Raw genomic sequence first — 15,098 nt, 5'->3', positions numbered from 1 at the left:
TTTACCCAAGTCAACAAAGGTGGTAGTCTGCAGGCCAGGGGGAACATAGACCGAAAGGACAATAACAGTTCTTCCCTCCCACCTCTCAACAATTGCAGCATATCGACCCCTGTCATCCACAATCGTATTGTCTACCTCAATGGGAAGGGAATTACGAAGCATAATACCAGCACCTCTGGAGCCCGAAGTAAACCCTGAGTGCGCCACCAGCTTGTAGCCCCTCCGATTCATTGCATGAAACGTATTCCCAACCAGGTGTGTTTCCTGCAGGAGTATGATGTCGGGAGAGTGACGTTTCACATATTGAAGTACAATTCCCCGCTTTATCTTGTCCCCCAAGTCATTGACATTCCAGCTCAAAATCTGCAGCCCCCTACCCCCCATCTCGGAAGTAAGAAATCAGGTCCACCCAACCCCACAAAGGAAACACAGAAATAGCAACAATACGTAGCCTCAAAAGCAGTATGAACAAATAGAAAAAACCCAACCCCCCTTCCCCCAAACCCCAGAACAACAACCCCCCACCCTGCACCCCTGCGAGGAACCAAAAAACCACCCCATTCAGCAGTGTGCCTGTCGCCCTACCCCAAGAACTAGAACTACAGATGAAAGGAAAAACACCCCCGGAGGAAGACCTTCAAAATCCTCGAGGCGGCGGGCAAACCGTTCGCTGGAGGATCGAAGGGTGCGGACCTCGGTCTGGAGCTCGGACACATCCGAAGTGAGACTGGCAGTCTTAATGTCCAACGACTTCACCCTCTCGTTGGTTTTCCCCAGATCTGCCCTGATCAAGCCCACGTCCACTGCCACTGTGTCGATCTTGGCCGCCAAGGTCTCATATTGTTGGCCCATCGACGACTGTATGCTGGCGTTGGCCCCCATAATATCTCGAATAGTCGGTTCTTCCGATTCCTGGGCGCCACTACTCATGCCCTCCGAGGATTTCCCAGTCCCACTTGGCGAACCCTTGTTCCGAGCAAATCTGTCCATAATGGAGGCCTGGGTCCCGCCACCACGAGTCGTAGTCTTGACAGGCCGCTTGTCGCCTTCGGACCTAGCCGCCATGGTGGATAATCTGCCCCGCCGGGGCTTCCGAGACCTGGTATAAATGGTTCCCTCGAGGGAAAACTCCACAGGGTGTTGAAACACAGGGCACAGTGGGGATTAGTCAGGGAGCTGTGGTAGCCAGCAGGCTCGAGATCAACTATCTCCAATCCTCGCGACCACGGAGGAACGAAACCGAAAGCAGGTCCCGGGCATCCGTCTCTCGCCGCAGGCCGTTGTTGTTCAACTACTTTCGGGGTGCTCCCGTTGCCCAAGGTCCGGGATAAGCCACAATGTAGGCCTCTGGGCTCCAGAAGGAGCAAGTCGGGCATCCGGCGTCCAAATCACATTCTGAAAAGGGTCTTCCAGATCAGGAGAGTCGCGGCAAGAAGAACCCGTCGTCTAAACCAGGATTAGTGCCAGGATAGTCGGTGGAGGCAGCGAGGGTCTCGGGAGCTCACAGCTCACGCGACCATCTTGGATGCGCGCTAAGCTCCTCCTCCCTGGTGTAGGTATTTGAAGTGGATTATTCGCAAATTGCCATTTAGCGTGAGCATTTTCGTGAGTGTGCATGTTGTTTCCCATTCTTTTTCTGTAAGAGGTGTGTCTAGTATTACATTCCATTTGTCTTGTGCCTTGGTTGCCCTGCGGTCTAATTCCGCCTGCGCTTGAGTATAGAGTTGTGAGACCAAGTGTGATGTGTTTGTGGAGGTAATCAGCAGTTGCACGGTGTCCATTGTTGGTGGTTCGTTCGGGAAGGTCGGAAAGTGCTGTTTTAACGCCCCTTTGAGTCTGTGGAATGTGAAACGGAGTAGCATTGTCGGGTTCTGAATAAAGGTTAAGTCTTGTTCTGTAATAAAAGGTAGCGTCTTTATAGACGTCTCCCATGGTGCATAGCCCCACCTGTTTTAATAGGTTCATGCCCACTTCCTCACCAGTGACAGACAGATTTGGGTGGTGATGAAGAGGTAGTGCTGGAGCATAGAGCGGTAGTTTACGCATCATTTGGCCTAGAGTCCTCCAAGCTGCATTCGTAGTGTTGATTGTGTTTATATCGTTATTATGAAGTGGAGGTCTGGCATGTGTTATTATTGCATCTAATGGGATTGGAGCTGCATCACCTTCCTCTACCGCTACATGGGTTAGATATGGTGTTGTGTGGTACCAGTGTGTGGCAAATTGGGCCTGAGCGCATAGATAATATAACCAAAAGTCTGGTACTCCCCAACCTCCCTTGTGAATTGGTAGTGTTAACGTGTCTAGTTTTATGCGCGCCTTTTTGCTCGCCCATATTAGCGTCAGTACCAGTGATGTAATGCACTTGAACACCTGTTTTGGGGGTTGGATCGGAATGTTATTGAAAAGGTAGAGTAGTTTAGGGAGTACTACCATCTTCACAATCGCCATCCTATCCGCCAGCGACAGTGGGAGCCGGATCCATCGTATGACTTTGTCTTCGAGCATGTCAATCGCTCTGCCATAATTGGTTCTGATAACCACCTCGGGATCTCGGTGAAACCAAATACCCAGATATCTTATAGGGTCTTTCTGCCACTCCAGCGGGTATTCTGTCGTATGTTGTTGTGTGGAGTCAGTCAGTGGAAATATGGAGGATTTATCCCAATTGATTTGCAGGCCCGAAAATCCCCCAAATCTAATGTATACTCGTAGGAGTGGGTCTAGGTTAACAGCTGGGTCTTTGACGTACAATAACATGTCGTCTGCATATAGGGAGATGTGCAATGGTCTATTTGGGAATTGAATTGCCAAGTGGTGATGCTTCTGTCTCACTATGCAGGCTAGCGGTTCCAGCGCCCGTGCGAACAGTAGAGGGGACAGGGGGCAGCCCTGTCTCGTCTCTCTTTCTATGTTAATGGCCTCTGATACATAGCCATTTATTTTAATCCTAGCTAATGGCTTGGTGTAAAGTAATTGTACCCATTGAATGAATATCCGAGGAAAGCCCATCCTATGTAGTATCGTTATCAAATATGACCATTCAAAGGAGTCAAATGCTTTAGCAGCGTCCAACATAATCGCTGCTGTTTTAGCGGATGGTGTAAGATAATGTGCTGTGGCAAAAAGCGTTCTGGTGTTGTGCGTGGTGTTCCTAGATGGGATGAATCCCGATTGATCTGGGAGAACTAGTGAGGACATAAGCGGTTGTAATTGGGTAGCAAGAACTTTAGCTAATATTTTTTAATCTACATTTATCAGTGATAACGGACGGTAGGAGTTGCAAGCTTCAGGGTCTTTACCTGGTTTTAGTACTGCTATTATCATAGCCTTTCGCAACGTGGCTGGAAGAATCTGCGCTTCAAGGGCCTCTCCGAACATATCCACTAGATATGGTGATAATAAGTCACTGTATGTTTTGTAGAATTCACACGTGAATCCGTCTGGCCCTGGTGCTTTTCCGTTTGGTAGAGATGGTATGACTTCGGTTATTTCCTCTCTCGTCAATGGTTGGGCTAGATATTGCCTCTGGTTATCAGACAGCCAAGCTATAGCAATATCATCAAGGTATTGTAATGTTTCACGTTGTGTGGCCACTGGGTGTGATGTATATAAGTCCCCGCAGGTGTGCACAAAGCTCTGTAGGATACCCGCTTGATCAGTGTGTGTTAATCCGTCAGTCCCAACAGTCTTTGTGATTATGTGTTGTTTGTGTCCAGTGCATATTTTAGTAGCTAGAGCTGTACCTGGTCTACCGCCTTCCCCGTATGATCTAGCCACACTTCTTTTGCTTAAATACTGGATTTCGTCTGAGGCAAATTTTTGATGTTCTGTGAGTGTATTTCTAATGTCTCCTAGTATGTTTGGATTTGGGGTTATTTCATATTGACGTTCTAGAGCACGGAGTGAAGCTTCACAACGTGAAATTTGTACTCTGATGTCTTTTAGAATACCAGCGGTCGTGCTTATACAGACCCCCCGTATTGTTGCCTTAAACGCTTCCCATAAAAGTCCAGTGTCTTCCGTGGTTTCTGCATTAAGTTGGAAGTACTCTTTGATCGCTTTTCCAATGGTGTCTACATATAGGGGGTCGGTGAGTGCGCTGGTATTGAACCGCCAACTGTACGGCGGAGGTATATAATTTGGGATGTTTAACGATATTTTAACGGGGTTGTGATCTGATATTGTTTTGGACATGTGTGTTATGGCTTGCGTCCATAATAATATGTCGTCCGATCCCAACCAGTAATCTATTCTCGACCAGCTGGCGTGGGGCACAGACGTATGTGTCGCTTCTTTGATCCCGGGGTGTCGCACTCTCCAGATATCTTTCAGGGACAAGTCGAGCATAATGTCTAGTAATTCGGTCCTGGCACGTGTGTGATGTTCTGTCGTGCTCCCTGATCTGTCAACTGTATCGTCTAGTGCAATATTAAAATCGCCGCCCCATAACAGTAGTTGATCAGCATCAGTGCTTAGGTGTTGCCAAATTTCCCGGAAGAACTCAGGTGTATCTGTATTTGGACCGTATGCGTTCACCAGTGTTATCTGCCTGCCACGTATTTTGCCCTTCACTATCACATACCTTCCATTTGCATCTAGTGTTGTTGTGTTCACTTTGAAATTTGTGCCTTTTTTAACCAAAATAGAAACACCCCTAGCATATGATGAGTATTTGGAACAGTGCATCGATTCAGCCCATCGTCTCCCCACCTGTGCATGCGAGTGTGGAGATTCATGCGTTTCCTGAAACATGACAATGTCAATGTGCCACCTGTCTAGACAAGCAAATATGTGACGAATTTTCTTGTGGTTAGTATAGCCTCTAACATTCCATGACAGGACATTCAATGCTCTGATTGGAGGTACAGGACTAGCCATAGCAAGTGTCGTAAGCAGGTATAACTTTCTCCCCACTCTGACAGAAGAGGAGCCACAGTACATTGTAATAGCAGTGCAGATGATTTCTGTTTATATATTGATGGGAGTAGTTTGGCTGGATGTAGGCAATGCATCTCAAGTAGTCTAATCTATAAATAACAGTAACACTCCCCCCACCCTCCCCCACCCCACAACAGCAGCCCAATTCTGCTGATGCCATACCCTCAATGAACATCCCATTTGCATTTAAACTGTGTCGGGGAACACCCAATCGGGGGTCCGCCCGGACTGCACAACACCATCCGAACTAGCGGATGTGGACGGTTATATTATCTCATACAGTCACTAGATTCCTGCCATGTGTATATGTATGTATAGGCATTTATATAGCGCACTACTTACCCGTAGGGTCCCAAGGCGCTTCGACCGCTGCGAAACCCTTCCTGGCTTCCCTGAGAGATGGTCCCTTAATGGGTATCTCCAGGGTGAGACCAGGCATCCCCGGCAGTCTGGTGGGGCCGTTAGTGAAGATGAGGCAAGCTAATGCCCAGAGTTGCCGAGTGTGATCGCTGATCAGAGTGGGCACCGAGGCGAGAGAATTATCGAGTCCGCTGACCCTGGTCCAGAAACCGGCCGCGCCGGGAATCGAACCCTGGTCCCGGGCCGTCCTCTGCTCTCGGGTCTGCCGCCTCTAACCAGTGAGCCACACTACTTCACTATACCATTAGCGTATATTGATCGCCCAACATAGGGAAGTTAAAACTATTATAGGATCAGTTGTATATATTCCGCTTTCTAGTGTGGGTAAGTGCAGAAACACAACTTAAATACCACCTGTATGTTCGTGTGTGGTCAGCAAGTCTTAGTCAATGATAAAGTGTGGTGCGTTTACTTCCGCACCGTGCGTTTAACATGTATTTTGCCAAGTAGACCCATTTGCAGAAATAGGAGAAGTGTGCTCTTACAGTATATAGAGAGGTGTGGCGGCCATCCCGCCGTATCCTGGTCACAGGAAAGGGAGTAGGACACCGGACTGCACTATGAACCACCCCCTGGGTACATGGTTTAGAAACAGTTAGTAGCTTTTATAGATGTGCATCACAAGCAGTCACCGCTTGTCTCCCTCTCCCCATCAGTAAGTAGTAAGTCTTAGTTCTTAGCAACTCTTTATGATGTAGATGAGCATCCTTGTTCTAGATATTGATTGTCCGCAACAAACATCAGATCAGTCCTTATTAGAATATGTGGTCAGCATAACTTTACTTTGATAGGGACCTGACATTACGGCTGCATTTTACCCTGTGCTCTCTCCATATCGTGACATATGTATAAAGCAGTACAAACAACTCATTGTACCCAGTGGGGAGGTCTGTCCACTCAGCAATAGTCAATAATGAGATACATTTAAGCCTTACCCATCGGTGGTGTGTCTGCGCCTTCTCGTTGATATTATGAAGCGGTGCTTACGTTACCAAGTCATGTCTGTCTCATCCCAATACATGCGAGAGGTAGAATGGAACATACCACCTCTCATTGGTCTTCATCTTGCGCCTGTTGTTGACGTTGACGGTCTTTGCGGAGGTTTGTGATTTTCATTATGAAGTCGTTCGCCGCCTTGGGAGAGGTGAGAAGTGTTGATTTACCCTCCCAGATCACTTTTAGTCTTGCTGGGTAGAGCATTGCATATTCCACTTGAAGTCCTCGTAATTTTGTCTTTGCTCCGTTGAATTCCCGACGAGCTTGCTGGACTGCTTGCGTGTAATCGGGGTAGAATTCAAGCTTGTTGGACTGGTATTGAAGATCCTTCTTCTCCCGTGCCATGCGTAAGATTGCATCTCTGTCACGGTAGTTTAGTATGCGAGCTACTATCGGTCTTGGTGGCGTTCCCGGAGGTGGTCGTGGCGCCAGCGTCCTATGTGCTTGTTCCACAATGAAAACATGGGATAGTTTGTCCTCGCCAAACATGGAAAGGCACATTTCCTCCACATACGTTTCCATGTTACCTATGTTCGTCGATTCCGGTACGCCCGCTATGCGTATGTTGTTTCGGCGTGACCTCGCTTCCAAATCTTCGGACTTAGACTTAATAACTTCTAGAATCTTCTCGAAACCCGTGCATTTAGAGGTGCTGGCGCGCGATTCATCTTCTACTGCAGATATCCTGGTCTCTGCTTCGTCCAGAAGCTCGCCATGTCGATCTACTTTGGCTGCCATGGTGTCCATTCGCGTTGTTAAATGGTCCATTTTGCCATGCATATCCTGTAGACTGTCTTGTATTGTCTTCAGCATAGCCTCCATGCCCTTGGACGGTGTGCGCTCTGATTCAGCCTCCGTATCCGAATGTGGGTGCAATCCTCTAGTTGGTCGTCGTTGCTCAAAGTTAAGTTTTGGTTTTTGCTTGTCAGGTTTCCCCATGTTGTGAGGCCTACACCTCTTGCAGCACTGTGGCAGTGGTAACCACTATTGCTTTTTGATTTCAGATCCGGCTTAAATATCTTGTCCTATGGTGCTGCACTGGTACGTAGGTCAGTGGTCGGCGGTCGGCGCCGCAACCTCTATACCGCTTGTGGTGTCTGTAGCTGTGACCGATCTATTCGGCCTATTTCTGGAAGGTACTGGGCAGATGTGTCCGTTAGACAGCGCCGCATAGAGCCTGTATATGTTGCGATGATGATTTGGTGTACAACGCGCTGGTTAATACTACCACGTATTTTGCTATATTGAGACAGATGTGTTTTCGATATATGGTGTCAGCCGCCGATGCAGTGTTATTCCCTCCTCCACATGCCTGCTTCGCACTCACCGAAATGGCTGCCACCCTCTGCTAGTCGTGCATAGTGTGAGTCACAACAGCGCCGTGTGGTATAGTGGCGGTATCTGATAACACTAATCAGTTCACAATTCCATCCAGCAGTAATGTTCTAGGCATATTGTGTGTCTCGCATGTGGCAGGGAGTCTCCTGCATTTGCGGTGTTAAGCAGTGGACACCCCTGTGTTCCCTTGCAATTGCGAGATGTGCGTTGTGATTCGCTTCTATAATCTAGTATCGTCACAATGGTGAAAGGGGTTGAGAAGCCAATATTACCTCTGGTTTCGCAGGATATACCCTGAATCGGCAGCAACACTGTTGATGCGCACTGTTGATGATGGTAGACTCTTAGTAACGCACCTCCAGAGAGGTGATGACCCCATCCATGTAGTTAACATATATGGCCCTAACACCGACGTACCCGTGTTCTGGGAGAAGGTCTCCAATAATCTTGAGAGCCTCCCTCAGGAAGACCTCATCATAGTTGGAGGGGACTTCAACTTGCCGTTAGACCCTCACATTAACCGCCAATCTAAATGCAAATATCAACCCTCCCGCTCACATGAAATCCTCCAAAAAATATGCTCCAAGTATAACCTAAGGGATTCGTGGCATCTCCAGCATCCAGATGCAAGAGACTACTCATTTTACTCTGCCCCTCATAACTACTATTCTAGGATTGACTATATCCTACTTTCAGGTACGTTCACATACCTCATAGACGAAACAGACATAGCTCCCAAACTAGTCTCCGATCATTCCTGCATCAGCGCCAAACTCGCAGGTACCCATACCATTCTGCCCCCAAAAAGATGGCGGTTCAACAATGACATTCTCTCTGACCCAGCAAACAAAATAAAGATTGAATCCGCAATTAAGGAATACATTGCACTAAATGACCTTCCTGAAATGAGACATCCACTTTATGGGACGCACTTAAAGCGACTATTAGAGGTGTCATTATCAGTATTAAGGCGCAACTCAATAAAAAACTAAATCAAGAACTTGAATCGCTAGAAAAAGAACTCAAGTCACTCGAGATAACGTACTCTGTGAACATAGATAATAAAGACACCCTCGATCTTCTGATTAAGAAGAAATATGAATACAATAAAATAGTGAGTAAACGCGCTGGTGCGTTGATTAATAAATTCAAGGCACTAAAATTATGTGAGGGAAATAAGGTAGGCAAATTGCTAACATCATATTCAAGCACAAACAGAAACAATTTACCATCTCCTCGATTAGAGACTCCAAGAACATTGTCCAAACCAAACAAAGCGAGATACTAAGGGCATTCCAAAGCTTCTACGAGGATCTATACAAAAATAAACAAATGATACATCGTGAGAGCTGTACTAAATACCTAGAGGCAGAGAACCTACCAAAACTAACAGAAGCCGATAGCTCAGTGCTAGGGACCCCCTATTTCTGAAAAGGAATTCTCAATATCCATTAAATCCCTCAAAAACAATAAAGCTCCATGCCCAGAAGGCTTCACGGCTTCCTTTTACAAAGAGTTTGATAAGTCACTAAAACCCACCTTACTAAAATTATTCAACTCTATAGCTAAGGAAGGCTGTGTATCCAAATCAATGGTTGAAGCCAATATTATCGTCATTCCCAAAGAGGGGAAGACCCCCTTCTAACAAAAAATGATAGACCAATCTCGCTTATCAACCTGGATTGCAAGCTCTATGCAAAAATCCTAGCCAATAGACTAAATGTGATTCTTCCAAAGTTGATCAGTAACTCGCAGGTGGGGTTTCTTAAGTATCGCATCTCTAATGACAATACGAGATTACTTTGTCACATCCTGGAAAAAGCTAAGATAACGCCTGTCCTCTCTTTTGCCATTACCCTAGACGCAGAAAAAGCGTTCGACAGGGTATCATGGTCATTTTTAAAACAATGCATGTCATCTTTTAATCTGGATGAGGCATATATCAATATGGTGCTTGCACTATACTCCTGCCCTACTGCCCGAATAGCTATTAATGGAACCCTGTCAGAACCTTTCCATTAAAACAGGGTACCAGGCAGGGCTGCCCTCTCTTTCCTGCACTGTTTCTTTTGGCCCTAAAACCACTAATCAAGGATATCAAACGTAATGCAGAAATAGAGGGAGTATCATTCAGAGAAATCAAAGTGAAGCTGGCCGCTTACACGGATGATATCCTAGTGGTTACAGAGAACCCGAGTGATTCCATCAAGGCACTCATGTCCACCATAGAAAGATACTCTAGTCATTCCAGTTACAAATTTAACCGCGACAAGTCCGAAGTCAAACCCCTGAACATCCTTGGTACCCGAGATATGTTAGGTGACTCTGGGCTCGCTTGGCAACCTGGATACATTAAATATCTAGGGATTGAATTTGGAAGTACAATTTTAGAGACACTCCAGCGTAAAGAAGCTAACACCCTAGAGAAAATTAAAATTCTTCTTGATGCATGGTCCCCAAGATTCATAACATGGTAGGGTAGGATTGAGACCATCAACATGATGATCTCTCCCCTAGTTAACTATTTAATTACTATGCTACCCCTACTTCTAACTGAGGACTTCCACCATAAACTCTACACCCTGCTCTCCAAATTTTTGTGGAAAGGGAAGAAAGCGAGAATTATCATGAAGAAATTCTACTAAATAAGACACTAGGTGGGATCAACCTCGCAAACTTCAAACTTTACCAGACTGCTTTTTTAGCAAAACAAGGCTCTTATTGGCTCGTGCCATCCGAAGACTACACCCCTGTATGGCTGGACGTTGAGAAATCAATCCTCATGAAATCTCTCCCCTGCAGCCCTGCTGACCACAAATCTTACGGTGGTCACATGCTCACAGTCCTTATTCAAGAACACAAAAGCTGCCCTGTTGAAGATTGATAAACTTCTAGACCCTAGTATTAAACGCTCCAATCTTGAATCACTGTGGAACAATCATAAAATACTTTATAAAAGAAACCCTCAGCACAACGACTCCTGGGTTAAGGGTATCTTTTTCCCCCAGCAACTCTTCAACGGTGCCTACCCTCTCTCGTTCAAAGAAATAAAAGCTAAATATAATCTTAAACCAATTGAGTTCTATAACTTTTTAAAAATAAAATCAGCATTAAATAAAGAGAAACTATCTCTCCTCTCCCATTCCCTCTCGAGCTATTTATCAAAGTTACATAAGTTAGGTCATCAGGTCTTCTGGATTTATAAGCTAATACGCCCCCAACAATCTACCCTCAACAAGAAACTGATAGCCTTCTGGGAATCGCAGTCCTCATCCCCGATTTCGGAGCAGGACTTGACCAAAACTTGGATCTCAACTTTGAGAAACAAAATCAGTCCGGTACTTTCCCAGACAAAGTTTTGGCAATTGCATAAGGCCTACTGGACACAAGCCGGACTCCACTCACACACAATTAGGGAGGATCCCATCTGTTGCAATTGCAAGGATAAAATTGGTGACCTAGAACACCTACTACTCCAGTGCAATTGTGTGGTACCATTCTGGAATAAGGTCTTCAAATTCATATCTAATCTCTTTTCATACGCTCCTAGTAGAGATATATTGTCACTAGTTTTCGGTTTCCTTAGAGCAGAATCGCTGAATGAAAAAGATAGGACGCTCCTAGACCTACTCCTAATAGCAGCGGTTAAGATTATACTCAACAATTGGAAAGACACACGCAAAGCCTCCTTTAAATACCGGTTAAACTGGGTCACCAACCTAAGAGGAGCTGATAACGTAACCCTCCAGAATTCGCCATGGAAATCTTCTACCAGACACATGTGGGACACTCCTGATCTATACCTTAGCTCACACAAACCGCCTTGATTCATACCAAATATGCTAAACCATTTCACTCCAAAAGAACTGTCTATTACACCAGGACCTATTAGCTATAACGGCTATCTTAGTCACCCGCTCCCTGTGCTAAACCTGTCCTGTTGAGCATCTGTTCACACCTACTGTCACCATTATCAAGCTCAGTCACCTTCAGGCAATTTCACCTGACACTACCTATGTTTAAAATTGTTTTAAATTGTGATTTATTGCAATACCAACTTGTGCATTGAAGTCACCTGCTTTACCATCGTAATTGTTATTTTCTTTTGCGATTAATTTTGTATGTCCTTTCCATATGTATTTTACGTATGTCCTTTATTTGATTCATTGTATGTAATGCTGCATCTGGAAACAACCATTAAAAACTTGTTTAAAATAAAAAATAAAAAATAAACTTTGTTGGCATCGTATCACCCAGGACTGAATGCTAGCAAGATTCTGAGATAGAGCAAAGATATCAGCAGGAGATTAAACCTTTACAAAGAGGTGGGTGTGGGGAATATATTGATTATTGTAAACAGATTTTTATTGATACAAACAGAAAATATCAGCATTGTTACTAGGAAATGTTGGATTTATAAATTATATCTCCAGAGGCTTCAAATAAAGGTTGAAGTGGCCTGAAGTTAGTACAGAGTCTTAAGAGACACTGTGATGTGTCAGTTTGTTCCGACAATGGACATTCCAAATTAATAAATTGGGAGAAGTTAGCTAGGTAGGATCTGAACCAGTGAGGGATAGTTCCTTCAAAGACCACAATGTCTTTCAATGTGTGGTTATGGATATCGAGGTTAACAGTGTCAAATCCCACTGTGAGATCAAGCAGAACAAAAAGACAAGATTCACCATTGTCCAAAATGCAAACTGTCAGGAACTGACTCGAGGCGCCTACCGTATCGGCAACTCACTGGACTACGCATCCCAGAAGGCCTGCTGGGAGGAGTTGAATGTACTTAATCATGCAACGCGCAGGTAGCGCTCTACGTGATTCTTTTCTGGATGCCTTACGTGCAGAGCCGTCCGCTCTGTCCCTAGTCTCGTTGCCTCGTTGCACTCCTGCGTTCTCGGCTGAGACACAACGTCTGCGGTCATTCCTTCATGTAGGAGACGGATCTGTTTGTGTCTCGCTCCGCGTCACCAGCTCAGCTGAGCAGAAATCCTTGATGTTCCTTTCCCGCTTGCTGCTGCGGCGGTGGAAGGGTTCATTGAAGCTTCAAGTCCTGTGAGGCTCTATTTTCGGAACTGCTGTTCGGTGTTCTGCTCGGCTGAGCCGGAGCACCGGAACACTCCTCGCTTCTTCAGTGCTCTGGGAGTAGGTGAGAGCTCTTTCTTCCCAGGCATTATTCCCCACTAGCGTCTGCCATAAGGAACACTTCAGGATTTTCACCACAATGACGTCTTCCTTTCTGGACCTTCCGTTTCCTTAGGAATTTGTGGTGGCCCTGGCGGACCGGTAAGCCTTTGGTATCCAGTGAGGAAACGGTTGAGATTCAAACTTTGTGTTTTTTCTATAATAGAAGGGCTGGTTGTTACTGACACCCATCAACGAACTGTATTGCTGGACCCAGCTGGTTGATCTGTGGAGTCTTCTCATTATTATTTGTTGTCATTCATTTGAGCAGCAACTATTCTCTAACAATGGATCTTGCCAGCCTTATTTTTTCCCCTTGATTGTATCACCCCAAGTGTTTGCCTCTGGTACTGGAACAGGTTCTCCTTGGATTATTGGGTGTATGAAAGAGGGTATGTATGTGGCAGGTTATGCTATTTGACAGTGAGGTGAGATGGTGGTGTTACTAATTTCTGCTTTGAATTCTAGGGATATTCCGCGTGTTAAAGAGGCGCATCTTACAGCACTGTGACAGAGAGGAAGGGTTTACCTCTGGAAGTTATCACTATAGGTGTGTGTGTATATACTAGCGAGAATTATTGAGAGTAGTTCGTGATTTCATGTTGTTAATCCCTTGCGTCTTCTCGTTTCAGGTATCCCTTCCGTTGCTGGTCCTACCCTTCCCTCACTTGATTACCTATACGCTCTGTGAATTAAACTTTAGTCAGAGTATGGGGAAATCAGGAGGTGGACCCCTTTAAGCATCGCCCTGATCCTGAGGAGTTCGATATCCGTGACACAAACAGCATCATAAAAGATTTGGAGAATACCTGTTTCAGTACTGTAATCAGATCTAAACCCATACTGGATGTGGTCAACTAGATTATTGTCCTTGACGAAGTGGGTACTAATGCTCCTTTTTATTATAAGCACATTCTTACTCCAGAATTTACTTGTGAAAACAAAATACACAAGTTTAAAGGACAAAAGTACTCTCATAGTATTATATTATGATACGTAATTAATTTATCAAAAACATGTTACGGTAGCAGGGCCTGCCTAGAAACCAAAAGATGCTGCCTAGCAATCCCAGCATGGATTTTATAAGCCTGGTTTATGTTTTGCCCAAGATCTGAGTGTGGAATAGGTTGTACAGAATTTTGATGTATAGGATCTAGGTGTAGCTTTTTCAACAATAACCTTCCAATGGCAGATATTAATACCTGGAATGGTATTGAAGATGAAGTTACAAGAGAACTGCATAACCAATGGGACCTACTCTAATCCGCAATGTTTTACTTTGTGTAATGAACGCTAGGGACAGGAACATAGTTCACACAGCACTTTTGAGGTAGGTCATAGACTTTTCTGGTCACAATAGCACTATGGGGGTCATTATGATGGCGGGCAGACATCAGCCCTACCACCATCATAATGGTGCTGGGACTGCCCGCCGGATGTGCGGCGATCCCACCAGTCCAATTATGATGGCGGGCGCATCCTGGCCTTTTGACATTGCAGACGGTGCTGCTGGCTGCAGCGCCATTCGCACTGCCAACATGCCACGATATGCATTTCCATGCACAAAGTGGCAGAAACCACACAGTGCCTGCCACCTTGTGCATGGGAATGAAGCGGGGTAACCCCCCCCAGTGCACTTAGACCCTTCTCCTACACTGAGGGTTCCCGCAACATGCCCCTAATCCCCACCAGCCTTTCTATGGCAGCAGCGCAGTCATAGAAAGGCATCTCCCAGGTCACATCCTAATATGGCGGACGGCGCCTGCTAGGCACCACCACCATATTAGAAGCCTTTTTCAGTCCACCAGGCAATCGGTGCGATTGCCACAGGCATAAAAGCGGCAGATGGACTTGGCATCCGCCGCATTACCCATCGCCATCCTAATTTGGCAGTGGATGAAATGCTCAGAGATGGCAGAAGGACCGCCACCGCTCCTTCCGCCATCATAATGAGCCCCTTAGTCACAGTAACAAAGACATTTAAGTGGGTGATTCCATTAAAGTGAACAGATAATTAACTATTTTGAACAAGGGTGATACAGGTTTGAACAGAGCGTGACCCCCTCTAAGTCTATGGTGCTCCCTATCAGAAGAGTGAATGAGTGAAAAGAGGGTGAATATGGGTGCCAATCTCATAGAGAAGATGGCCTAACTCTTATGCAATAACAGAGAAGACTGGAAGGAGGCCATGTGCATTGTTTCAGATTCTAAAT

The 15,098-nt window shown here is 45.6% G+C and overlaps 1 protein-coding gene across 1 annotated transcript in view; it reads right to left on the bottom strand.

Moving 5' to 3' along the window:
* CCDC93 (CCC complex scaffolding subunit CCDC93) overlaps nt 1-15,098 on the bottom strand; it is a 994,005-nt gene that overhangs the window by 882,536 nt on the left and 96,371 nt on the right. The window lies entirely within an intron of this gene.

Source organism: Lissotriton vulgaris, chromosome 2_1 (assembly GCF_964263255.1).
Source record: "Lissotriton vulgaris chromosome 2_1, aLisVul1.2, whole genome shotgun sequence".
Lineage (NCBI taxonomy): Eukaryota > Metazoa > Chordata > Amphibia > Caudata > Salamandridae > Lissotriton > Lissotriton vulgaris.
Note: the sequence above shows the minus strand (reverse complement) of the source record. Positions and strands in the feature narration are given on the sequence as shown.